This window comes from Natrix helvetica (genome assembly GCF_964273705.1).
Source record: "Natrix helvetica genome assembly, chromosome: 9".
NCBI classification, from domain to species: domain Eukaryota; kingdom Metazoa; phylum Chordata; class Lepidosauria; order Squamata; family Natricidae; genus Natrix; species Natrix helvetica.
The window spans coordinates 11,999,281-12,027,196 of NC_138560.1; the positions used below are offsets into that span (position 1 = coordinate 11,999,281).

A 27,916-nucleotide genomic window follows, 5' to 3' on the forward strand; every position below is an offset into this window, starting at 1 on the left:
ACTCTACAACGGGGCTGCTTTGAAATCATCCAGAATTAATTCGATTAATTCAGAATGCAACAGCCCAACTACTGGGTGGTATACACCAACATAAGCATGCTATCCTTATGTTCTGGGTTTCTATTGGATTTTGAAAGTCACTCAAAATGCTGGTTTAAACCTTTGAAACCCTACGCATCTTTGAGGCCTCTTCAAGATCGTGTTCTTTAACCAGCTTCTACCTCAATGACATTTTACAATTTAAAATATATATATATTTATGACAATTTTTGAATTGTGAGTGGTGAGTCTATTTATTTTTCTTACTGTTTTTATTTTCTGATGTTACATTTTGTGATGTTTTTAATTTCATTTTACTAGTATTAGATTGTGGATGTTTTCATGTAACATAATGAAAAATATTGCAACCTACCAATAAGCATTTGATGGTCGTATGTAACAAAATTAATAAATATAAGAAAGGAAATGTTTAGATTGCTGGTTAACTTCTGAGCTAAAATGCCCTATACTGTCAGTTTACATAGATAAGACCCTTCCATGTCAGAAATGCAATATTTTCCAGCAAGGATTCCAGCTGGCATTCTTTAAATAAATCCATGCTTTGCATCTTAAGCAGTGCTTGATATCGGCCAGAAGTTGGTATTTAGATTGTCATCCACTTGTTAAGAAAAAAATTGACCACATTGAATGTGAAATTCACATTCCTCTAGTGCTCCATAATTACTTCAAAACTAATTTTGCAACAAAAAGACTCAAAACAGCTGCCATATCAACAATTCAACTGGGGTTAACCAGCTATTTTGCAACATGTTAGTCCTTGAAGGTCAATACAGCTTTATTATAAAGACAGCAGTGGACGATCTGATTTACTTTTTTGGGAAATGAGAAGAACGAGAAATGTTATTTGTTTTGTGTTTGCTTACTGTGCCAAGAACCTAAAGGTCAGCCAATGATAGTAACATAGAATGATCCAGTTGCTTGTTGGCCCTGTGTGTATATCGGGGTTGAACTTTAGGAAGCAATTGACCATAAGCCAGGAATCAGAGCCAGAAGTTGAGCACAAAGGATTGCAGAATTAAAGTGAAAAGACCATCGCTTACTGATAAATCTCATTATTCCTTCAGTGAGTCCATGAATAGCCTGAACAAACATGATATTTCCAGTATCTGAAAAGATGCTTCAATATGTAGTTTTGTTGCTGCTTTGGAGGGCTCTTAAGGATCTTGTTTTAGACCCTACGTTTGTAACATTATGTGTGATGTTAACATGTCTCTTCATCTTGATAAATAGCAGTAGACTTAGTTTTATATTTATTTGACATCCTGGCAGAGGTAGTATTCAAACCAGTTCGCCCAAACCAGTAGTGGAAATCGTGGGTGGGTTGGCCCACCCACCCTGGTTCTATGCCGTCCTATTTAGACATGTTTTTCAGGCCAGGCGCATGTGCGAAAGGCACATGCGCAAGCAAAGGGCATGCACGGAAGGCTGGGTGCATGCATAGAAGGGGTGCATGTGCCCACTAAGCAGGTGCGCAGGGGGCGAACCGATGGTAACAAAATGTGAAACCCACCTGTTCTGACCCCCCTTCTTCATTCGCCCACACAGAACATGCTCCGGAACAATACTATTTTAACAGGGTTTATTACATAGACAGACAGACAGATCCTTGGCAGTAAACCACCACGACAAGGCTCACAAACACGAGACACGAAAGCAGCTATCCAGCCTGCTACGTTTCCAAGACCAAACTTCTTGCAGGATTCCTTTGTTGACTGTGCAAAGGGTGTATGCTCAGTCAACCCTTTTATAGCCTGAAGGGGAGTCTCCTTATCAGCAGCTGAGAGCCCTTACCACCGATAATTGCGCCCTTGCTCCCTGCGTCTGTGGGCGCGGGAATAACGAGCGTCCAAGAACTCCCTGCTGATCTCTGATTCATTGTCCCGTGACTCCTCCCCACTGCTCCAAGGCATGGCATCAGGAGGCCCCCTCCTTTGGCTCTCACCGCTGCTCCATGCCTCAGGCGCCTCCTGGTGGCCGACAAGACTCTCCAATCCCTGCTCCGAGTCAGAACCCTGCCCAAGATCCTCCTCATTCTCCAGAGCCGACTCATAGGGACCCTCACTCTCAGAGTCTGGTGGCAGCTGCAATGGCTCCTGCTGGGCCACAACACCCACCGTAGGTAAACACCTATAATTGCATGTTAATATTTGATAGGCCTTGTTCTGTTCCTGGCAATGAATTATTCTTTATTCAGCTTATGGGCCTTTCACAATTAGCCCCATAGAAAAAATACCAGATCAGCTGTTTGGGAGAATTAATTGGGGGGGAAAGGAGGAGGAAAAAACCAACCAGAATAGGACAAATCTTCTGAACTAGAGGACTAGGCTACAATAGGAGGAAGAAGCCTTAATCTATGAATCTAAAAAGGAGGGGCAAATTTCTAGATTAGAGGTGTCCAACCTTGGCAACTTTGTGGACTTCAGCTCCCAGAATTCCTTATACGGCATGGCTGACTGGGGAATTCTGGTTGTCGAAGTCCACGGGTCTTAAAAGTAGCCAAGGTTGGACACCCCTGTTCTAGATGCTCCAACAATATTGGCTTTGACAGATGAATATCAAAATCCATAAACACCGGGAGGAAACCAGGATTTCTATCCGTAATATTTGCAATCATTTAGTTTATGCTGGGGGGTGGGGGGGAATAGTTATTCCTTGCTGCTTTTTTATCACAAGGAAATTTCATTCTTGCGTTCAGCGCTTATCCCTTCCAAGTGCAGAATGCAAATGTCTCTGGCTTGTAAAGTTTGAATATATTACATGTCAAACATAATTCTGATGTAAGGGATGTTGAAAAGAAATGCATGTCTTATTTGCTACAGGTGCTATGTTGATGGATGTAGGAAGTGTGGGGAGGGGGGGGAACCCAAGGAAGTATTAAGTTACTAATCAAATTGTTGAGTTCTTGGGGCCTTATGAGCTTGATTGTTTTCTTGCAACAACCTTGATGGTAGCCCTTCAGCGACAGCCCAGACAAGAAGCGCAACAATGAATATACATTTTATGGCAGGATTACATTAAAAGAATTTTGCAAGTCTGAAATTATTTCTCTCTGCCTCTCCTTATAGCTTCTGAAAAACTAGGGAAGGTCCCTCCTGAAATGCTTCCCGTCACCTCCCTTCCTTCTGTGAACTGAAATATCTTTTGCATAATGGTTGCCCGGTCTGCAGTTCTTCCTCCTTCCTAAGGTCATTCCTATAGGCCATTACACCTGATGATGCTATCTGACTGAGTAATGAAACACCTGCAGCAAAAACAAAAAAACCAAGCTCAGACAAAACACCAAGAACCCAACAGTTCAACCCTGAATACAGATATATTCTCTTCTATTTCCAAATAATTTGTTCACAGCAGCATGCGTATGTATCAGTGGTGGGTTTCAAAAAATTTTTAGAACCTCTTCTGTAGGTGTGGCCTGCTTTGTGGGAGTGGCTTGCCAGCCGTGTGACCAGATGGGAGTGGCTTGCTGGCCATGTGACTGGTGGGAGTGGCATGCCAGCCATGTGACTGGGTGGGTTGTAAAGTGTGGTGAAACTCACTTAACAATGCTCTTGCTTAGCAACCAAAATGTTGGCTCAGAAACTCTAGCATTTGAAGCACGCAAGTCTTAAAGCTGTCAAGTTACAAGACCCTCACACCCCTGACCCTTTAGAAAAAAAAACCAGGGGTGTTCAAACTTGACAGCTTTAAGACTTGTGGACTTCAACTCCCAGAATTCCTCCTCTCGCTCTTCATCTTGATGATGTGCAGCTGGGCGGGGGAAGTGAGCTAAACGGCACTGTGGATTTGTGGAACCTCTTCTATAGAAGAGGTTAGAACTGACAGGAACCCACCCCTGGTATGTATATATGCATGTATGTTGTCTGTCTGTCTGTGTTCCAGCATAACTCTGGAACGCCTTGAGCAATTTCAACCAAACGTGGTACACAGATGACTTACATTCTGGAAACAAATATTGGGGGGGGGGTAAGACACTCCTAACACCACTCGGGGAGGGAGGAGTCCTGTTACGATACAGCCTGTTGTGCCTTCAAATGGCTTCTACTGTACTGCCGTAAAATGGCTTTTACTGTACAGTTCAGTGGAGTTGCCATGGTAATGGCTTCACAGCACTCCACAAGGGGGCTCTCTCTGATAAAGGGGAAAATCCAACATTAGAAATTACATTGGGTCCGGACATTTTCCCCCTATAAATAAATTCCTGGGCAATGCCAGATGATCAGCTAGTAATAGTTAAGACATGCTCTGGGTTCAAGAACAACTCAAACCCAGAGCCTAATAGGTGATTTTCAACTAGACCCTCTTTTGTCAGTCTAAGCAGTAGTAGTAGGAATAGTAATAGTAGTACTGGCATACGTGGGACTGATTGGAGTAGATTGTAAGAGTGGCACCGAAATATAATTTTATGTCATTTTATTCTATTTTATATATTTATGTATTAAATTATATTGTATTTTATGCTATAACTATTGCATTTACCCTACTCTTATTTTAAATTGTTGGTATAAGATTTTATTGGCGATATGTGTTTGAACCTTGTGCTTTGATATGGCCTATAGGCCAATCAATAAAGCTGTCATACTTAAAAACTATTGCAAAAAACGGTCATAAAATGGGGCAAATGTCTCGCTTAGCAACAGAAATTTTGGGCTCAATTGTGGTCATAGGTCAAGGACTAGCTTCAATTATAAAACCTCCTTGGTTGAGGTCTGGTGTGTTTTACAAATAGCAAAACAAAACTTAAGTCATGTTGTCATCCTTTGAAAAACTTAGCAGGACTACTGTTATGGAGAGAACATCCAAGGAGATTCTTATGACCCTATCTTGAATTCTCAAAAAAAAAAAAGACTGAACATAAATGCAGTAAATAACATATAAGCCGGTAGGACTGGATGTATGATTCTATCTAGCTAATCCACAATAAAAGGCTTGAGTTATATAGCTGAGGCTGGTGTAGGAAGTTAGCACCCATCCCTCTCCTAGGAAAATGAAATATTTTAGGAAATATTTCTACCAAAAGGAAGGCAGAAATTCAGCCCCTTCCCTACCTTTGTCAATGGGCCATTAAGGCCTGGGCCAGTCTATTCTACATAACAAAGATCTACCTCCTTCAGGCAGATCCATAATAGGAATCCCAAAGTCCTTTCATTACATCATCACCCAGAAAGAATCAACCAAGCTTGGGACTCAGGACAGCCTACAGAGTTGCCCCTGCGTGGTCCCATGGGAGTCTGACAACCAATCAGAATACAAGCTCAAATTCAAAGCTCAACAGAGTATAAATCTCTCTCTCCCCCTCCCTCCCTCCCTCCCTCCCCCCCCCTCTTGTGCCTTTTTGCCCAGGACCTCAAACCATGTGATCCTGTCCACCATTAAACCATCTTTCCAAGCAATCTCCATGTTTCCAGTGTCTTTTTCCCCCACTTGGATCTGAACGCAGATGAACATTTCTTCCAACGCTACTGTGTCAGAAACAATTCAAACCGAGAGGGTTAATTTAAATGGCATTCAATTGTTCCAAGTTGGACCCCAGGGCTACACCCACAGCTAATTACACAATGCACGGGTGTATTTTGCGACACTACAGAACTGTTGCTATCATGTAGAACCTTGGGTTATTATTTTTAGCAAAAGGGACGTATCATATCTCATCAGCTATGCTAAGAAGCTAGCGAAAATGTCTGGAAATGACACGATTATGCCGGTCTGAATCCTCCCCCTGTTTGAAGATACTGCAGGTTATAAGCTCTCTGCAGGGATAAGGGTATATCACTTTAGATGCAATTTTTCATCCTGAGTTGTCCTTGGTTTCCTTCCTAGGGTCAGATGTCTTATCTCACAGAGATAATGGCAAAATTATAAGACTCTGGGATTTATAGAGGAACCATTCATCCCACATAGACTGCAGGCTCTCTGCTAGAAATTATACCTTCGATTATTTAGTACTGTTCCTCTCTTGTTTCCAGATTCCTTCTCACAATATTATGCAGGTGTACAACAGGGTGCTCCGCAGCTCCATTACGGCATTTAGACCCTCACTGCTAATCTCTGATTGGTGCAACCTTCAGGTATAATTATATGGAACTACTCTTAAAAAATGCTTTATAGAAGCTTTATTCGGTGCCTTTGCTTATGGATTCTTCAAAATTAGAACATATCCCAGTTCGGTCTAGTGCAGGGGCATCAAACTCGATTTCATTGAGGGCCGCATCAAGGTTGTATTTGATCTCAGAGCAGGGGTGAAATGCTACCAGTTCGGCCCGTTTTGCCTTGAAACGGTAGTAAAAATGCCACCCGTTTGCCCAAACCGGTAGTAAAATAAATGAACAATTTTCCGACGATGAGCTGTGACGCGCGATTTATATTTCCTGGATTTCCTGCTTTCTAGCTAATATAAATGGCACAGCACAGAGGATTCCCCCCACCCCTCGCTGTTTGCTTACCTTTCCTTTTTGACGCTCTGACGGGAGTTACTGCGCATGTGCAGAGGTGGTGCAAAGCGAACGTGCGCACGCACTCGGATTGCTACCGAACTGGTAGCAAAGGTAAGTGAATTTCACCCCTGCCTCAGAGGGCCAGGTGTGTGTGGCCAGGGGATGGGCGTAGCCATGGTGGCCATATGATACAGGCTCCTATATTTTCCTTTCTCTTCTTTCTTTCCATAGTTCTTTACTATAACCATTTTCCTATCTCTTCTACCAGACATTACGGGCAAAAATTTATTACTTATTCTTCATACGCCACTAAACTTTTTATTTCTAAATTTATACCCCATTGTTTAATAGTAGATTGCTTTTCCAGGCAGAAAAAGCTATTCATACTATTGTATTTTTATTATTCAAGTAGTAATAAAAAATACAATAGCATAAATAACGTAATTCAAGATCTAACGGCAGAGGTAAATTTCCAGGATAGTAAACAGAAACGGCTGTCAATTATACAGAATAGAATACAGAATATAGAATAGATCGTTGATTGTAGATTAAATGGATCTATACGCTATGCAAAATCTGGCATTAAACTGTAGTATTAACATAAGGATGTTGCTTGTTTTCTATCCAGGTCCGGCACTTACTTGAGGCCACATAATTGTAATCCAGTCCAATCCAGTCCTCCTGCAGCACTCTACCGGCTGAAAACGGGAGGACTTGCTGGGCCCGTTTTTGGCTGGCAGGCTGCTTCTGAAAACCATGGATGCCAAAAACAGGCCACCTGGGAGGCTGCCGGGGCATCCTTGCAGCCCATTTTTGGCTGGCAGAGGCACTGTGGGCCACTCCTTTGATATTTCCAAGCCGGCCCCGGGGGATAGATTTAAGCATCCCGTGGGCCAGATCCCCATGGACCCCGGGTCTAGTGGCTAAGGCACTAGGTTAGGAATCAGGAGACTGTGAGTTCCAGTCCTGTCTTAGATATGAAAGCTAGCTGAGAGACTCTGTGCCAATCACCAGGAGACTCTAAATTCTAGTCCCACTTTAGGCATGAAAACTGGCTGGGTGATTTTGAGTCACTGACTCTCTCTCAACCCAACCCACTTCACAGGGTTGTTATTGTGAGGAAACTAGACCGAGGAAGGAGTATTAGATATGTTCCCTGCCTTAAGTTCTTTACAAAAATAATTAAGGCAAGGCAGGGAAAGGCAAGGCAAGGCAAGGCAAGGCAAGGAAAGGAACGGAAAGGAAAGGAAAGGAAAGGAAAGGAAAGGAAAAGCATAACAAATGTCAGGATGGAAAATATTTTAGTGATTGTGTTGTTCAACTCCTGCTCATTCCAATGAATTAAACCTTGTTTTACTTCAGTTTATAGCTAAGCTGGTAAATTTAGTGATTCTCAAGAAATATGACTCTTCAAAACTCCAAGGTGCAGCAGCTCCTAGGCAAATATATATATACGATTGGAACTTTCTTATCTGCCAACTTTTGACCTTCCCAAATGCACTGATGCAAATCTTGACTTAAAATTAGTTCTGTGAGAAGCTGTTGCTTCACTTCTAGAGACTCCTTGACTCCAATCAATGGGGCATCTGATTGAAGCCACACTTCATTGCAACAAAGAAAGAGATAGTCTGCCTCCAATTAAAAGCATCACAGCAGGTGGTTTTACTTTGATGCAATTTTCTTCTGCATGCATGCACCTCTTGCAGAACTTATAAAAAGTCAGCCAAGCAGCCCACTTGATGCAACCCCAGGCTTAAGATGCAACATTTCACAGAGCACATTATAGGAAATCTTCATCACTATTCCAAGCTTTGGGGCAGGCCTACTAAAAATTCACATTTTCATTCGGTAGTGCTTTTTTTCCTAGGCCAAATATGCTTAGAAATGCATATTTAGAGAGCCAGGTTCTTTAAAACCTGTTATTTAATAGCATAAAATGATGGTAAAATGTGTGCGTAGAAAAAAAAATCAATAATCTGCCCAGAGAAATGGCCTGCTCTTATAATTTATGATAACGGGAATCACAAAGTTCCTGCCAGATTCATTTTTTTGTTGTAAACATACATGCAGAGGTAGATGGTGTCGTCCCATTAATAAAGACAATTGGCAATGCTAAAGCTTTGTCAAAATTATTGGCATCTACTATATAAAAGGGTATAATCATTAATTTAGACACAAAGAGGGAATTTTCAATGACTTCCTTTTACGCCTTTTGTACACAGTGCATAGGTTTTCTGCTTTGCATCAGTACATACTCCAATTAATCTACAATACTGCAGACATAAACTTTCTCTTTTCTTTTTTTTAAAAGAACCACAGACACAGACATTTTTAAAACTTATCAAAACATGCATTTTTAAAGATTTTTTTAAAAAATCACACTATCATCTGAAACTTGGAAGAAACAGCCAAACTGGCACAGTCTAGAAATAGACTAGGGGATGCAGTGGCTCAGTGGCTAAGACGCTGAGCTTGTCAATCAGAAAGTTGGCAGTTCAGCGGTTCGAATCCCTAGCGCCACATAAGGGAGCGAGCTCCCGTTACTTGTCCCACCTTCTGCCAACCTACCAGTTCAAAAGCACATAAAAAATGCAAGTAGAAAAATAGGGACCACTTTGGTGGGAAGGAAACTACAAGGCTTTGGGGTTTTTTCTAAAAAAAAAGCAAGCCCACATATTTAAGGAAAAGACGCAGATGTGTTCCAAGGGTTTGAAAACGTGATATTCTGGTTCTCCAATGCCCTAAAATTCACCCAATAATTATTGTAAGATCGCCTACTGAGGTCTGATTTTATAGTCCTGCCAAAAGTCCCACACCAAAGCTATTCTGTTATTATGAATTGTTTTTATTGACCATGGTGTTGTACTAAGAAATTTTTGCCCCAATTATTACATTGTTTTGTTGTTATATTGGTTTACATTGTACATCATTTTGATTTACCTGTACTGTGCTTAATTATAATTTTTTAAAAAAAAAAACAAGAAATGAAACTACTACTGCTGCTACTATTACTCCCACTGAGTGGACAGGCTTGAAAATTTGGCCTTTAATTATGGTTTGACACAGTCAGCCAGATGTTTAGCCTGGATTTTGGCATTTTTGTCCACTTAGCGAGCCCTTCCTAAGGCAAAGGAATAGGCAAATATTGTCTGATAGTGTTAAAGATATCATTGGCAGGATGTAAGCTGTTCCTAGGAAAGCTGCCTTTTGCAATTGACTTACTGTGATTTTTCAATACCAGTGGATTGTTATTGTTGTTGTTGATCATTACACAATCAGCCAGATGTTCAGAGTGGGTTTGGCATTTTTGTGTACCCATCAAGTCCTTGCCAAGGACCTGACAAATCTGGCTGTTTGATGGTGTTACAGATATCGTCACAAGATGGAAGCTGTTCCAAGTAAAGTCACCTTTTGCAATTGACTGATGATGAATTTGTCAATGCCAATGGTGTTCAAGTGGTGCCCCAGTTGTTTTGGGATTGCACCTAAGGTGCCTATTGCTATTGGTACTACCCTTGCTTGCCTTTGCCACAGTCATTCTATTTCTGTTTGTAGGTCTTTGTATTTTATTATCTTCTCTAATTCTTTCTCTTCTATTCCACTGTCTCCAGGCACTGCCACATCCACAGACTTTTTTGTCTTTCTTATCGACAATTGTTAAGTCTCGGATGTTATGTGGCAGGTGATATTATTATTATTATTATTATTATTATTATTATTATTATTATTATTATTATTATTATTATTATTTACTTTATTCATTAAACATGAAACTCAGTCAACTGAACATTTAAAAATGTATCACAAATTCCATTGACTGGTGCTAATGGTTGATACAGGTTGCTGCCAGAGTCTTAGGTATCAACCAAGGACCTTCCTAAGATGTTCCGAGTAGTACAGTTTTTTGCAGTTCCGCTGGTGTTATTGCAGAAAGCTGCAATTTCTTGATGTGTTTCATAAAATTCTTGGACATGGTACCAAGTGCCCTGATGACAAAGGGTATCGTTGTTGATGCTGTTTGAAAGAAAGAGAGAGAGAGAGCGATGCTTTGGTGGAGATTGGGTTTTTTAAAAGATAGATGGATGTGTGTACCTATTTTGAAGAAATCAAAATTGTATTTTTTTTCCAGCAGGGTGCTGGTGGAACATTTTAAAAAGCACACCAGGGGAGCCACAGGCTATATGCAACCTTGAGTCACCAATTATTTGAGTCAGATGAACAAATAATCATACTCAATATTAGCAACTCCCCAACTTCCTAGCGGAGAAGACTACAAAGGTTATTCTTCAGCCCCAGCTCCACCAAGGTGGAAGGACATATTTTTATATAGAAAGAAATTAATTGCAAGCTGGGGAGAATAATTGCCTAGTGGGATGGAAATAAAAAGTTTGCAAAGGCCAAAGGCCAGTGGCCATTAAATCCTTTCCAGAGTGTCTTGACTTTTAAAAAATATAATCCACAGGAAATTACCTATATTGTCATTCTTAGATATGTGACCTTAAGTGTTTGGCGATCTTAAATGCACGTATTGTTGGAACAAGCTGAGCTTACCAAGCAGCCTGCATTGTGCTGCGTGTGCCAGCCAAGCCCTCATCAGTATTCCTCCTCGGTTGCCTATCTTTACATCATTTGCAAAACTTTTATTCGGCAGCAAATTGCTCCAGATGCTTGTCAAAAAGTATATGGGCATATCAGACTCACGCAAAAAGATTTGTTTCTTCTTTAAGCAAAGATACAATGCATCTCACGAAGAATTCAGGAGGCAATTCATCACTCTCCTAATGTAAAATCACGAGGGTCCCTTAATTCCTGTGTCGTCTCCCACTGCCCTCCCTGTATTGGGGGACTCTGCTGGGGGATGCTGGGAGATGTAGCTCAGCAACATATGGGGAGAACAGGTTTCACCTCCCGGCTACAGGAGGAGGATACAAATGATGCTCCAATATTTGAGGGGCTGCCACAAAGAGGAGGGGGTCAAGCTATTTTCCAAAGCACCTGAAGGCCAGACAAGGAACAATGGATGGAATCAAGGAGAGATTCAACCTAGAAATAGGGAGAAATTATCTGATAGTGAGAGCAATCAACCAATGGAACAGAAGTTGCCTTCGGAAGTTGTGGGAGCTTTATCCCTGGAGGCTTTCGAGAAGAGAAATGTTCAGAAATGGTGTAGGGTCTCCTGCTTGGGTGGTGGTGGTGGTGGACTAGATGATCTACAAGGTCCCTTCCAACTCTGTTAATCTGCATCTGTATATGACTACCCCAATATCAGAATTGGATATTTTACAATACAATACAATACAATTGTATTGTACATTTGTACATTTTTGTTATTTATTCAATCAAGTATGATTATTCTATTAGAGTGGCAAGAATAAAAAGGCATACAGCCCTCAACTTACACCATAATGGATTTTGCCAGTTACGATTGTAAGTCGTGATGGTAACCACGTGACCAACCTGATTTTCTGACGTGCGGTTGTTAAGGGAACAGCACTTATCTGAACACTCAATATCCTCCCTTAATTTGCAGTCTGCTTTGAATCAAACTCTGGGTGACTTCATGAAGACTCTCTTGACCACATTTGTTTGTTATGCCACCTTTCTTTCTGTGTATGGTGGCCTACACAGCACTCCAGTCTTGCATCAATAACAGCCATGTAAAATACAGGTATTCCGCGACTTACAACAGTGACCATTCAAAGTTACCATAGCACCGAAAAAAAGTTACTTATGACCATTAAACACAGTTACGGTCTTTGCAGCTTCCCCGTGATCATGCGTTCAAAATTCAGATGCTTGGCCAGTGGTTCATACTGATGGGTGGAACCTCCCGTCGCCACCACTACCGGTTCGCCCAATCCAGGCCACCTCTGCTCTGCCAGCAAAAACGGAGCTCCGGGGGGGCGGGGCTTGTTGCATGCAGCATCCATGAGCTCCGTTTTCACTGGAAAAGGCACCTAGGGCGGATCTAAGCACCCCACGGGCCGGATCCGCCCACAGGCCTTCTTTCCATTGAATTCAATAATTCATATTCCCAGAAATATGCATGTACGATTGTAGACTTCTTCAGTCATTTTAAATTTTGAATAAATAATTAGGGGATCTGAGATAAGGAAGTAATACATTAAGCCTTCCTTCCTCCCTTCCTTCCTCTTTCTTTCTCTCTTTCTTCCTTCTTTTCCAACAGTTCAACCACTGACGGAGTACATAGTTAAGAGGACTGAGGAGCTTTGACTCCTTTATTGTGTTTGTATGATCTTTCTTGACCCTATCTTCACTTTCAGTCAACCAATTTACATTCCTGCTTGGTATTTTTTTTTAATATAAATGCACCAGTTTGTGCTAAGGACTTGTAAACACTTAGAATTCTGATCTTTCCAAACAGACAGAAGCTGGAAAGAGATCAACAATTACTCATTCCTACAAACACTTGGTTTTCCTAAATCAGCTATTCCTGTAAATATTCCTGTATCCTGAGTTTGATACCCCTGATCTAAAAGATTCAAGGCTATTCCTGTGTTCAGATATTAACACCAAATCAGTTAATTAAATTAGGGCAATTTTCCAATGTGTAAACCAGGACAGAATGTCTTCTGCAACCAAGACAGGACTAAAAATCTGCTGCTTTAATGTTATATGTTAACGCAGCCACAACTGTGCTTGATTTTTCAGGGCCCTTCAGGATAAAGTAGTCACATCTGAATTAAATGAAGTTTACTGATTGCCTTTGGCACCAATCCCATATAAATGCATTGCAGCAGTCTAAATAGTCAGTTATTACGGCATGGATAACTGGAGCAAAACTAAAGCCAGGCCATCAGCTGGCTTACAATTTTTCTCACTTCATAAGCTGTGAAAGTCCTTGCCAACTTCTACCGTGAGTCCAATTCGGGTCTCTCAATTCTGCCTTTCGTTACACCGAGTTTCCAGTTCACAAAAAGATTGGAAAATGGAACGGCCCCCATCAAATCTCATTCAAGGTTGAATAATGGTTCCCAGCTTCCATAAAAACATTTAGGCAGGAAAGCAAAAATCCAGAAAATCTAGTTGTATAGGCAGACGCTGCATAGATTAGAGGCACTCATCTGAAGACTTAATATTCCCCGTTAGTTTGATGTCTCCTTTGAATCAAGCGCCTAGTGACTGCGTGGAAGTTTTCTTGACAGCATTAGCTTGTTCATGCCATCTTTCATTCTATGTAAGGTGGCCCACATAGCACTCTGATCTTCAGCTTTTATCAATAACAGCCGTGTAAAATAGGCTGTGCTGTGATACAGTTCCTAGATGAACACCTTAATCTCTACTCCACACAGGCTCAGCTCCCCAAACGCGGCAAACCATCTGCATTTAAATCAATGATTCCTTTATTTGGAGCCCCAGCAAAAAGTTTCTCTTTCACCGCAGGCTAACAAGTCTGTCCGGCAGAGAGATGAATAGTTGTCTGCCACATCTATTCATCTCCGCCCCCTGCCTTTCATCCCCAGAGCTAGGATGGGGCTTTGCTAGCAGTGGTGGCTCTTCCATCCCCAGGATCGGCCCACAGATTTCCACTGCTCTCCTCTCCTCTCCCTTCTGTGCATCCCTGCATCAGGCACTAGACCCAGCTGTTCCTCCTCTTCCTCATCAATCACCTCCAGATCTTGGGGCTGTTAACTTTCCATCTGAGGGCTGACGGATGGCCCAGACTCCGCCTCTCTCTCTCTCTCTCTCTCTCTCTCTCTCTCTCTCTCTCTCTCTCTCTCTCTCTCTCTCTGCCAGCTCAATTCCCTCTTCCTTCTCAGAGCTCTCAGGTTCCTTGACACTGACACTGACACTGACTCCCATGCCGCCTCCTCCTGTGATTCGGCTGCTGGAGGAGCCGGCAGCCAACAGGCCACAACAGGTTGCAACTAACTTCTTCTTGGATGTATTTTGACTTTCCAATCTAGCCTAGCCTTGCATCTTCAATGATTTCTTAACCAAATATGGATCATGCTTGACCCAGGAGCATGCTTAATTTCTGACTCCAGCAAAATCAGCCATGTATTTGCCACTTTCTGGTGCATATCCTGCTTCACTTTTCTCACAGAAAGACTAATACAATACAATACAATACAATACAATACAATACAATACAATACAATACAATACAATACAATAGTAGAGTTGGAAGGGACCTTGGAGGTCTTCTAGTCCAACCCCCTGCCTAGGCAGGAAACCCTATACCATTTCAGACAGATGGCTATCCAACATCTTCTTAAAGACTTCCAGTGTTGGGACATTCACAACTTCTGGAGGCAAGCTGTTCCACTGATTAATTGTTCGATTTAATCAGTGGAACAGCTTGCATAGCTTAATATTAACAGGTTAATATTAAGGCCGAATATGAAAAGGACAGTACCCAATACTTTTTTTATAAAAAAAAAGGTAAGGAAAAAAAAAGAAATAGGAAATAATCACAGAAGCCAACACTGGTTCTAAAGAGACAAAATTAAAAAAAAAAAAAAAACCTCAAGACAAATGTCAAAGTAGAGATGTCCTCAGCTGTCAATGAAACTCAAATAAAAGATACCTTCCAACGGAGAATTGCACATTTCAAGGAAATGCCATCAAGAAAACTACCAAGTGTGCCTTTGGGAACAACAATGCATGCAAAAACAGGCACGGCTGCTGACCCGTGATGCATTCTTACTGTCAGCCTTACAAAGCACACCATCAGGAAACATGACCAGATGAGTTAATTCTACTTTATTGTAAGGTTAGAATAAGAGAATTTTGCAAGTCTGAAAGTACTTCTCTTCCCCTCTGTCGCACGAATACTAGAAAGGGTCATTTCTGAGCCTTTTGCCCCTTCCACATTCCTGCTCAGGGGTAAGCTATCTTTTATCTGACTGTTCCCTTGTCTGTGTCTTGTTTCCTTGTTTCCAAGGATCGTTCCCACAAAGCAATAGCAATAGCACTTAGACTTCGAATAGAGTAACAGAGTTGGACGGGACCTTGGAGGTCTTCAAGTCCAACCCCCTTCTTAGGCAGGAAACCACTTCAGATAACTGGTTATCTAATCTCTTCTTTAAAATTTCCAGTGTTGGAGCATTCACAACTTACTGTATATACTTTCTGAGCAGTTTACAATGCCAGCATATTTCCAACAACAATCTGGGTCCTCACTTTACCGACCTCAGAAAAATGAAGGTTGAGTCAACCTTGAGCCCCATCAGGATCGAACTCCAGGCTGTGGGCAGTTAGCCTGCAATGCTGCATTTTAACCCCTGCGCCACCAGGGCTCCTATTGCACTATTAGAATTACTGTTCCTGATACAGCATGATTAAGCTTCCTTTGTAACACAGTGTTACACAGTGCCTCCTTTATTATCAGTGTATACTGCCGTAAATTAAGATGCAGACTTACCATGAGGAAGATCAGAGGTCAGATGGGGAAGAAGGTAGCTTCGGATCAACTCCCACTCAAAGTCATCTTCAACACCTTGGCTGTATTCACACTGATTTAGGTCCCCGTCTTCTTCAAATGTGCAGCCAGCTATGAAAAGAGATTCAGAGACACGTCAAGATGAAAAGCAGCATCTTAGCCCTGAGAAATGTACAGAAAATGCATCTTAATAGAATGCAGAAAAATAACAAAGTGCGTACAAATTACAGATACTTCTGCAGCTGAAATTTCTTCTTCCCGCTTTCAAAGAACCATTGCATTTAATGAGGGGGATTGTAGATTTCGATAATTTAAAAACACACAAAACAAAATCAGAGCATTCTCAAAAAACTCTCAATATCTTTTTCAAAGATGTTACTAGATTGCTTCTTCTTACTTTTATTATTTAGATTATTATTACTTAAAGAGGTAAAGGTTCCCCTTTCACATATGTGCTAGGGTGCGGTGCTCATATCAGTGTCAAAGCCGAAGAGCCAGCGCTGTCTGAAGACTTTCTCCATGGTCAGGTGGCCGGTGACCACGCCTAAAGTGCATGGAATGCTGTTACCTTCCCACCAAAGATGGTCCCTGTTTTTCTACTTGCATTTTTACATGCTTTCAAACTGCTAGGTTGGCAGAAGCTGGGACAAGTAACGGGAGCTCACTCCGTTACACGGTGCTAGGGATTCGAACCGCCGAACTGCCGACCTTTCTGATTGATAAGCTCAGCATCTTAACCACTGAGCCACCGCATCCCTTTATTATTACTTAGAACCTGATTAATACTTTCTTATTAACTAGATGCTTCCAACGTAGAGCCAATCACAGGACAATTTTATTAGTTTGCTAAGACTGCTTTTGAAAGCTACTATTTTGTTTGACTCCACGTATTTAAATATTTTTCCATCGATCGTTTACTATGTTGATCATGTCTCACCATGGCAAGTTTGCTAAAGGTTGGCCTAAAAACAATAAATGTGAAAAATGAACAGTAAAGTAAGTTGGACCCAAATATCCCAGAAGATCTATTTGAGACTTGACAGAGAAAACATCCAGCCACTTCCCAAGCTGCATTAATCTATAATTAAGTTCTTCTAGAGTGGAAAACAAATGCTATAAGTAATTCATCCTAGATAGGAATCCAATCATGGGGAAATATTATCAGCGTTTTCGTTTAACACTGAAGCAGAATTCTAAAAAGGAAGGTACGGGAACCTTTTGCCAGTAAACATGGGTGAGAAGTATTGAAGGCTCGCGAAGTATTTTCTCGCATCTCCCCCCGGCAGCACCAACATGGAAGAAGAAAAGAATCCAGGTAGTCCTCGACTTACGACCACAATGGCGCCCCAGATTTCCGTTGCTAAGCGAGATCATTTTTAAGTGAGTTTTGTCCCATTTTATGACCTTTCTTAGTCACAGCTGTTAAGAGAATCACTGCAGTTGTTATATTGGCAACGGGGTTGTTACATGAATCTGGCTTCTTCATTGACTTTGGTGTCAGGAGATTGCAAAAGGGGATCAAAAGACTACCCCCTCTGACCATGGGGGTGCTGCAATGGTCATTAAGCAAGAAAAACAGTCATAAGTCATTTTTTTCCACTGGTATTGTAACTCTGAATGGTCATTAAATGAAATTTCCTGACAGTTAGAACAATTAATCAGTGCAACGGCTTGCCTCCAGAAGTTGTAAATGTCCCAACACTGGAAGTCTTTAAGAAGATGTTAGATAGCCATTTGTCTGAAACGGTGTAGGGTTTCCTGCCTAGGCAGGGGGTTGGACTAGAAGACCTCCAAGGTCCCTTCCAACTCTGCTGTTGTATAAGTGGTATGAATCAAGGACAACATGTATGTAGAAATTGCAGGTACTATACAATTGTGATTGGCATTGCAACATCCTCTAGACTCTAGAGTCTAGATCAGTGTTTCACAACCTTGGCAACTTTAAGTCCTGTGGACTTTAACTCCCAGAATCCCCCAGCCACACAGCTGGCCGGTGAATTCTGGGAGTTGAAGTCCACAGGACTTAAAGTCGCCAAGGTTGAGAAACACTGCTCTAGATATAGGGATATCTTAAATTTGTTGGCCAGAGAGGAAAAGCCAAGCTACACTTTCCTCATTCACCACCGGACCTCTAAGTATAGTGTTTAAGTTTTTCTCTAACAAAAAGAAGTTTTCGTTGATTACAGTGAGTGGCTATAAAGATGCCTGCACTCCACTTTCTTAAAAAGCTCCCCAAAGAACTGCAATCACAGGGCAGTTGAGAAGTCGAATGGATAGACAGAAGAAACAAGCTAACTGTAGGGTGAAAATCAAAAGGCGAATCCTTCATGAAGCATCTGTTCTTTCCCTAATATTTGCCTTGGCAGCCTCTTGGCTTTTTTCTCTATGTAATACAGGGTAGTCCTTGACTTATGGCCACTATGGATTTCTATGGTTAAGGGAGACATTTCTTACGTGCGTTTTGCCCCATTATATAGTCAATTTTTATCTACCAGTAAAGCCAGGACTGTTCTGACCGAGCTTTTCTAAGACCATGAAGCAGACTCCTTGTCCTGACAAAAATCTATTTTATTGATTCACTGTGAATTCTGCTCATTCACATCCAGCAAAGTCTTTCAAGGGAGGATCTGCAAAACTTGGCAAGGAGTCTCGGAGAGTCACGAACCAATTAAGCGAACTAATTGTCTCCTGCAAACTCCATTTCCCTTTCACTCCTCTTTTATTTCCTCTGGGAGGGGCTATTCATCGTCCACCTGTGGCCTTACTCCCAAGTCGACCCCTGTCCTTTAGCTGTTCCCTTCGTCTGGCAACTCTGCGCATGCGCACACTGGGAACAGGCTCCAGCTGTTCGTCTGCCTCACTGATGTCTGACTCTGAAGGCAGCTGATAACTGGCATACAGCTCTGGCCCCCTCTCTGCCTCCGACACAGAGCCCTCATCAGAGCCTTCCCCAGACTCCAGGACTGGCCCATGTTCCTCCCCAATCTCCTCACTGTCCGAATCTGCTCCCAGCTCCGTTGGCCACTGGTAGGCCACAACAAGGATGTCAAAGTAGATCCAAAATTAGGGCCTGAATTAACAAAGACTGCCCAACCTGTTTGGATCTTGCATAGGCGCGATTTTATCTAAGCAAGACAGGAGAAGAAGGAATGAACAGTGGCAGCCGGAAAACATCAATGCCTTTCTTCTGAAATATGCAAGACCGATGACAAATAGCAGCAAGTATCCCAGTTTCAAGCATTGCCATTTCAAAGATGGGACTGATTTAAAAGAAATAATCTCATCCAATTTTTTTTCCTAAACGCAAGATAAAGCTGCAGGTGGAGGTTGCAAAATGCATGCCAAATGAGGTTTCCTATCGAGAACGATGAAAGGAAAAGAACAGATCATGAGCAAGGCAAAAAAAAAGAAAAAAAAGAATAGAAGGTATGAAAATTCCATAAACTCCAGGAAGGCTTCAAAAATTCTAGAGAGCTCCTGCAGTTTTCCTCGTGGACCGTCAATCACCCGTGGAAAAAATAAAGAGTGTCTCATGGTTAGGGTCTTTAATAGGAGAGGGCCACTGATGGCAATGAGAAGTTTGAAAGAAAACCTCACCTTCAGTAGTGAGCTAGCAAAGATTCCACGTGTGGCCCCTCCAGAGCTCCGTTTTGGTTGGCAAAGGGTTGCAGGAGGCCGTCCCAGCCAAAAAATGGAGATTGGGAGCCCATTTTCGCTGGCAGAGGACTCTGGCCACCCCAGGCGCCTCTGACATGAGTGACATTGAGCTGGCCATGCCCACGCCAGCCACACCCATCCTGGCCTCCCAAGGTCAAATACAACACCGATGTGGCCCTCAATGAAATCTAGTTTGACACCCCTGCCCTTCTCTGGCTAGAGAGGCCATCCCTGAGGACGGGCTCCAGAACAAGTCCAAACCAGACCGACCCAGATTGTATCCCGTAACATTATCCTGGGAGACATATATTATTTCCCTTCGTTCATCTTAAACAGCCTTCCTTGTCTGTGCTTCTGTCCAGAAAGGCAGACTTCCAACGCCTAGAATTTTCTCAGCAAGCGTGGCATCGGCTGAAAATCCTAAGCTTTTAAATCCACCCACCTGCAGAAGAGAGGAAGTTGCTTTAGAGAAAACAATGTAAACTGGAATAAGCAAATTAAGATGTTTCTTTGTCCACAAATCCCTTTACCCTTTTTTTGTCTCTCCCTGCATTTTACGCTTATCAGAAGGATTTGAGGACAAAGCACCAAGTGTGAAATCCTGTGTACGCCCGTGATTTTTCAGTTATGACAGGAAAATAGGGGTGAATAAATTGAGAAATGCAACTCGGCAAGACCTCCTAGAAGAGGGATGGCTAACCATTTTGTTGTTGTATGCCAAAGCGTGTGCATGCACGCGCAACAGCATATGTACACCTGCATCCATAATGCAATACGCACATGACACACAACCAACCCTTGTGCATGTCAAATCTTGTGCTCCCCCCACCCCCTCACACATGCGTGCGTGACACCCCTCCAGTGCCCCATTTTGGACCTAGTAGGCCTCCCTGCAGCCTCCTGGGAGCAAAAACGGGCCATGGGGGGGATGCTGCACTCCCCCGTGCATGCGCATGCATCTCCCACATGCGCCCCCCCACATGCGCGGCAGAGACCCGAAAATCAGCTGGCCGTTGGGAGGCCTGCACGCATGCACAGTGGAGCTGAGCTGGGGTGACAACTCGTGTGCCCGCAGAGAGGGCTGTGCGTGCCACCAGTGGCCGTAGGTATGCCATCACAGTCCTTGTACACTCACGAGCCATACAATCCACGGAAATAAAGGGAGAATTTCGGTTCTGGAGTTTATTCAGAACAGAAAACTCACTTTATCTGGGGAGAAGAAAGTTCCCTGAGGATGGAATCCAGAAGGAGCCTGAAAGCTCAGAAGATTAAAGCTTGGCTCCCAATGACCCATCCAGACTGGATCCTGCAACATTATCCTGGGACACGTATACAGGTTATAAAAGTTCAGTTACTAAACCGTTCGCAGTTACAATGGCACTGAAAAAGGTGACTTATGACCATTTTTCACACTTACAACCCTTGCAGCATCCCCATGTCACGTGATCAAAATTCAGATGCTTGTCAACCGACTCTTATTTATGATGGTTGCAGCGTCCCGGGGTCGTGTTATCCCCTTTTTGTGACCTTCCAACAAGGAAAGGGGAAGCCAAACCCAATTAACAAGTGTTAGCAACGCGTGTTACTACATTAAAAACTGCAGGGATTCATTTAACAACTCTGGCGAGAAAAAGCCATCAAATGGGGCAAAGCTCATTGAACTGTCTTGCTTAGCAACATAAATGTTGGGCTCCAATGTGGTCGTAAGCCGAGGACAGCCTGTATTTGACCTTTCATGCGTAAAAACAGAAATTCCCCTGCCATCCAGCTAAAGCAAACCCCAAACTCACAACGTTTGCGTGTGAAACCTTAGTACTGAAATATTATTTATCAGTGTAGTTTAGGAAACGCACAACAAACATTTCCAAGTACTGTATTTATTGTACCGATTCAAAACTGCGAAGAAATGGCTGGCATTCAAATCCAGGCTATGAAAAAGATTTTTATTCTTACGAGAGAGAGAGAGGGAAAAAAACACTTTTAGATTAAGGTTTAAATCATTAGAAAATCATTCTATACAGTGTCCCCTACATTCAAAGCATTCCTGGCATGAACAATACAGCCCGAGCATTAAAAGATGTGGTTGGGTTTATCGTTCAGAATTTCTTCTCAACATAAGACCTTCTCAATAAATGGAGACAATAACAAAAGACTGCTTTCTTTGGCTTTCCACCAATCAAACAATGCCCGGCTTTCGCGATCCTTTGTGAGTCTATTTTGTTTTTGATGGAGTTTAAAGTTGCTGGAGAACTTGACGATTCAGAGTTTTGCAATTGGGGAAAAAAAGCCAGCGGTGGAAGAGAAAACACAGCAAAATGGTCTATTAAAGTGAATTGGTCTATTAATAAAATGTTTAGAGTAGCTTTGTAGATGATTGTTTTAAAAAATATGACAGGATAATTAATGCCTTTATTAAAACCAACAAAAAGCTACAAAATAGCAACAACTTTTATACAACTGCATTTTTTTTCAGATCTAATGTCGTCGTTCAAAAACAGGTGGGGGGGAGGAATGGATAAATAAATCCAGGTATGTAATCATCATGCCGGTATGATTTCAAAAAAGGAGAAATGAAGAAATGTGACATTTAAAGTATGGGTGCTCTTTTTATGGGCTGGCAACCTTGAAAGAAGGGACGCGGTGGCTAAGATGCTGAGCTTGTTGATCAGAAAGGTTGGCAGTTTGAATCCCTAGCACCACTTAATGGAGTGAGCTCCCGTTACTTGTTCAGCTTCTGCCAACCTAGCAGTTCAAAAGCATGTAAAAATGCAAGTAGAAAAATAGGAGCCACCTTTGGTGGGAAGGTAACAGCGTTCCATGCGCCTTCGGCATTCAGTCATGTCAACCACATGACCATGGAGACGTCTTTGGACAGCACTGGCTCTTTGGCTTTGAAACAGAGATGAGCACTGCCCCCTAGAGTCGGGAACGATTAGCACATACTATATGTGCAAGGGGAACCTTTGTCTTTAACCTTGAAAGAGATCTATGTAGGTCTAAGTCATTCTTAATTAATTTAATTGTAAATTATGCATTTAACCAGTGGAACAACTTGACTCCAGAAATCGTGGGTGTAACTCCATCACTGGATGTTTTGGAGAAGAGCCTAGACTTATCTGAAATGGTAGAGGTCAGTGATGGCGAACCTTTCCAGGTTGCTTCTCTCTTTGGTTAGCTTCCAACCATTGTTTCTTGTTCTGCCCTCCATTGCTTTAGAGCAGGGGTGTCCAAACTTGGCAACTTTAAGACTTGTGGACTTCAACTCCCAGAATTCCACAGCCAGAGCTGGCTGTGGAATTCTGGGAGTTGAAGTCCACAAGTCTTAAAGTTGCCAAGTTTGGACACCCCTGCTTTAGAGAATAATGAGAAGAATAATGAGATGAGATCATAGTAATACAGACGTACTATATGGGTAAATATGCTCAACATTTTGCAATTATCATTCCCCTGCCACGCCCACCAAGCCATGCCCACAGAACCGGTAGTAAAAAATTTGAATTTCACCCCTGCTTCCATCCTTCCAAGGTCGGTAAAATGGGGACCCAGATTGTTGTTGGGGGCAATATGCTGACTCTCTAAAACCATTTAGAGAGGGCTGTAAAGTACTATGAAGCGGTATATAAGTCTAAATACTATGGCTATTACTATGCCTTGCCTCCTTCTGCAGTTTCAACAACTAATTTCAAGGCGCCAGGCATCGCTGCCTAAAAGAATGGAAAGAAATCAGTGCTGCGGAAGCAAATTAGAGGAAAAGAGAGCGCTTTCCTCTTCTTCCCAAATTCACATCTTCCCTACAGGAGGTCCATCACACCAAGCATTGTTAAGACATTAGAAATCAAAACAACAGTAAGCACAGCAACACACTTGGCATTGGAGAGGGGGGGGTTGTGCAGGAACAGCAGAACCGTGACGGAAGGAACAGCCATCATCCATCAAGAGCGCAGGAGAAGAAAATATCTCCAGTCATCAATCGTAAATGTCATGCAAATATAAACCGCATTTGGATGGTCTGCCTAAGCACCCTGGCTGAACAGTAACTTCTGTTGAAGGATGTTGATTCAACAGTGTTGAGGAACATTGTGGGTTCTTGCTTCCTTCAAAGAACACACAGTGAATCGCTCTGCCATCCCACCCCCCACGTATCCCTAGATAGTCTACATCATAGATTTTCAAACTACAGCCCACGGGCCAGATACGGGCCGCCAATGCAAAGTATCGGGCCAGTGGAGTGGTGGGATTCAGCCCCGCCGCTCACCGTCAGCCTTATCTTCCAGTGAGCATCCACTCCAACTGCACTTCTGGTTAGTTATTTCACCGGTTGAGCTGCACTTCTGATCACACGGCTGCTGCCAAAGGTAAGGCCGAAAGGTGCTGGGGAAGGCCAGCTGACTGAGGGGTGGTCTCGCCAGTGCAGACATGTGATCCATGGCCGATGGGTGACTAAGGGAGGGGCGGCTGCTGTCTTGACAAGCAGCTGCGCTGCCAACTTGTCAAGTAATGCTTTAAAAGTCTTTTAAAATGCTTTAAAAACAGCCTTTCGGGATGTTTTTCACAGCCATGTGATCCAGGGCCGGTGGGTGAGTAGGAGAGGGGCAAGGACAGCAAGGACAAAGGCAAAAGACTGCTAAATTGGCCACTAAATTGGCCACACCCACCCAGTCACATGACCACCTAGCCATGCTCACCCAGCCGTTTTGGCCCCCCAATAGTCTGAGGGACCGTGAATCTGCCCCCATTTTAAAAAGTGTGAGGATCCCTTGTTCCTGTTCTTGTCACTGTGTTAGTGACAAAGGACTGATTATGTATATATTTATTTATTTGTATCTCGCGTTTATTATTTTTCCAAACTACTCAAGGCAGCAAACATATCCAACACACCTTCCTTCTCTGCTTTTCCCCCACAACGACGACCACAACAATGACAACCTGTGAGGTGAGTTGGGCTGAGAGAGAGGGATTGAACCAAAGACACCCAGCCGCCTCTCAGAGCTAAGGTGGGACTTGAACTCACAGTCTTCCGCTTTCTAGCTTGATGCCTTCATTACTTAGGCCAGGCTGTCAAACTCCCAGCTCGCGGCCTGGATGCATCACACGCTGGCCATGCCCGTTTTAGTGAAGGGGGGGGGAAGTCCCGTTACGTCACATGACGGCGCCATATTGGAGCATCTTCAGGGCTGCCAATGAGTTTGACACCTCTGACGTAGACCAAACCACATAAACAAAATCGATTTTTAAAAAAATGTGTGGTTTATTTGGTTTTGGGTTAGCGTGTTGAATGAAGTGGTTCTACTGTAGTAAGGATACCATGCTTTATGACTTAGTGGGTTGGTTGAACCTAGACTCTGTAATTTATGTTTATAAAATGACAGTTCAGAAAGGGTGGTTGTGTGTGTAAAGCTAGTCATAGATTCACCACAGTCTAAATTATGAGTCAACATAGTTTTCCCAGCAGAAAATTATTATGCTTTCTCATTTTGTATGCAGTCCTTTCTTTTTCAGACTCTTCCTTGCTCTTCCATTTGGCTCAGTCTTTTCCTCCTTTCTCCACTTCTCAACATCCACCTCTCTCTCTCTCTCTCTCTCTCTCTCTCTCTGAGTTGAGGTTTCTGATTGGTGGAGGACAGACTGCCACTCAAGTCCAAGAAACCCTGGACAAATAGGAAAGGAATTCTCTTGAAGTAGCTTCACTTAAGCTGGAGGGTGGTCATTGCTTTCTTAACACTGCTTTGCACAACACACATTCAGAGCAGCCCTTTTCAAATACTTTGTACAGTCCTGCTAAGTAGTATAAATGAGGCCAAATATCCAAGTTGGCATGGGATATAAATTGTATGTTAGCTCCTAGGGATCCAGAAAGCCAATGAACGATGGGAAAAGACCCCAGTTTGGACAGGCCATCCAACACTGGATCCCAGGCGACATCTGATACCCAGCCCCAAACAACATTGTTGCAATAGTTGGTGGAAACTGTTATCAAAACGCATCTTAAAGCAAATTTATATGAATAATCCTATTAAGAACTCCATCTTAAGTAAACATAGTTAGGACTCAGAGGCAAATCTCAGAGGCCTCTAAGCCCATGAAATAACAAAAAAGCATTAGACGTGAATGCCAAATATTACGGGAAGCTAACATTAACAACGTCAAGGCACATACTCACTTGGAAGTTCCATTATGTTGAGTGACGTCTGTGCTTAAATAAGCATGCAAGCTAACAACAATCAATCAATCAATCAGAAAAGAGCTGGAAGAGACCTTGGAGGTCTTCTAGCCCAATCCCCAGCTCAAGTAGGAGACCCTGTACTATTTCAGACAGGTGGCTGTCCAGTCTTAGAAACATCCAGTGATGAAACACTTACAACTTTGTCCACTGGTTAATCAATAAGTTCCTATTGCTACATATGTGTTTGCACAGGGGGGAAAAAGCTGTGGCGGATTTAGTGTGGATTATCCTCAGGGAAAGGAATATAGGATGCCAACCTTTAAAAACAAAATTTGAAGTTTATGTAGACAAATAGTTGGCCAACGTTTCCATGAGGCGCCAAGACTATAGTTTTGGATGATCTCAACCAACCCAACACTTTTACAGCAGAACAAGGATTCAATTAAGGATGAACGTGCACCACTTGTAGGAATACTGACTAAATGGTGGCCATGGTGGACATTTATAACATCCAGAAAGCCAGTTCTACCTTTAGGCAAGGAAAACAAAATGCACAGGTACAGTATAGGTGGTACCTTGCTCAATAGTAGTAACTGTGAATGGGATCTTGGAGTCCTAGTGGACAACCATTTAAATAGGAGCCAGCCGCGTGCAGCAGCTGCCAAAAAAGCCAACACAGTTCTAGGCTGCATCAACAGAGGGATAGAATCAAGATCACGTGAAGTGTTAATACCACTTTATAATGCCTTGATAAGGCTACACCTGGAATACTGCATCCAGTTTTGGTTACCACGATGTAAAAAAGATGTTGAAACTCTAGAAAGAGTGCAGAGAAGAGCAACAAAGATGATTAGAGGGATGGAGGCTAAAACATACAAAGAACTAGTTTTCTGGAACTAGGTATGTCTGATGAAAAGAAGGACTAGGGGTGACATGATAGCAGGGTTCTGATATCTCAGGGGTTGCCACAAAGAGGAGGGAGTCAAACTATTCTCCAGAAGCACCAGAAGGCAGGATAAGAAGCAACAGATGGAAGGAAAGTAATCAAGGAGAGAAGCAACTTAGAACTAACGAGAAATTTCCTGACAGTGAGAACAATTAATCAGTGGAACAACTTCCCTCCAGAGGTTGTGAATGCTCCAACACTGGGAATTTTTAAGAAGATGTTGTTGGACAAACATTTGTCTGAAGTAGTGTAGGGTTTCCTGCCTAAGCAGGGGGTTGGACTAGAAGACCTCCAAGGTCCCTTCCAACTCTGTTATTCTATTATTCTAATTGATCAGGTTGCTCCATGCCAACCCTTTAGCTTCCCTGCATCTCTTCAAGTTGCCAAGTTTAAAAGACATTTAGTTAGAAACATTAACAGAAACTTATGGGCTGATGCTTGGTTTTTATCCTCTTCGCTTCACGTCTCTCTTTTTCTTTGTTAAGAAATATTAAAGTGAAATGGATCATGGAGTCGGGTAGGCCTCCAAAGAAATATCCCGATTGTATCACAATATCATGGGTGTCAAACTGTACAATTCTCACTGAATGTGAGAAACACAGATAATAAAACTCCAGAGCAGCTTTAAAAAGAGATTTGGAGACTTATCATCCAGATGTGCTAAGTTGCTTGAAGCTCTTCAAATATGCCAAAGAACGAGCAAATAACACCGAGTCTTCGTTAGAAGACCATGAAGAAAAAGAGATGCTGGGATATTTTCCATAAGGCACAGCCGTAGTACGTGACCTATAACCATAGTTGAACCCCAAATTTCCATTTCTAAGTCAGACAGTTCTTAAGTGGGTTTTTCTCTATTTTATGATCTTTCTTGCAACAGATCTTAAGTAAATCACCACCGTTGTTAAGTTAGGAAGACGGTTGCTAAGTGAATCTTGATTTCCGCATTGAGCTTCACTTGTCAAAAGACCACGAATGGTCATCCCATGACCTCGGACATTGCAACAGGCATAAGTGCATGTCAGTTGCCAAGCATCCTAATTCTGATCGCCACGATGTAGAAAAGATGTGGAGACTCTAGAAAGAGTTCAGAGAAGAGCAACAAAGATGATTAGGGGACTGGAGGCTAAAACATATGAAGAACAGTTGCAGGAACTGGGGATGTCTAGTTTAATGGAAATAAGGACTAGGGGAGACATGATAGCATTGTTCCAATATCTCAGGGGTTGCCACAAAGAAGAGGGAGGCAAACTATT

General features: G+C 42.5%; 1 protein-coding gene across 4 annotated transcripts in view; it reads right to left on the minus strand.

Moving 5' to 3' along the window:
* PTPRU (protein tyrosine phosphatase receptor type U) overlaps positions 1-27,916 on the minus strand; it is a 274,199-nt gene that overhangs the window by 222,494 nt on the left and 23,789 nt on the right. For all 4 annotated transcript variants that reach the window (XM_081962455.1, XM_081962453.1, XM_081962454.1 and 1 more), the window contains exon 2: positions 15,880-16,008. The gene's annotated coding sequence lies outside the window, so the exon portion shown is untranslated. The remainder of the gene's footprint in view (positions 1-15,879; positions 16,009-27,916) is intronic.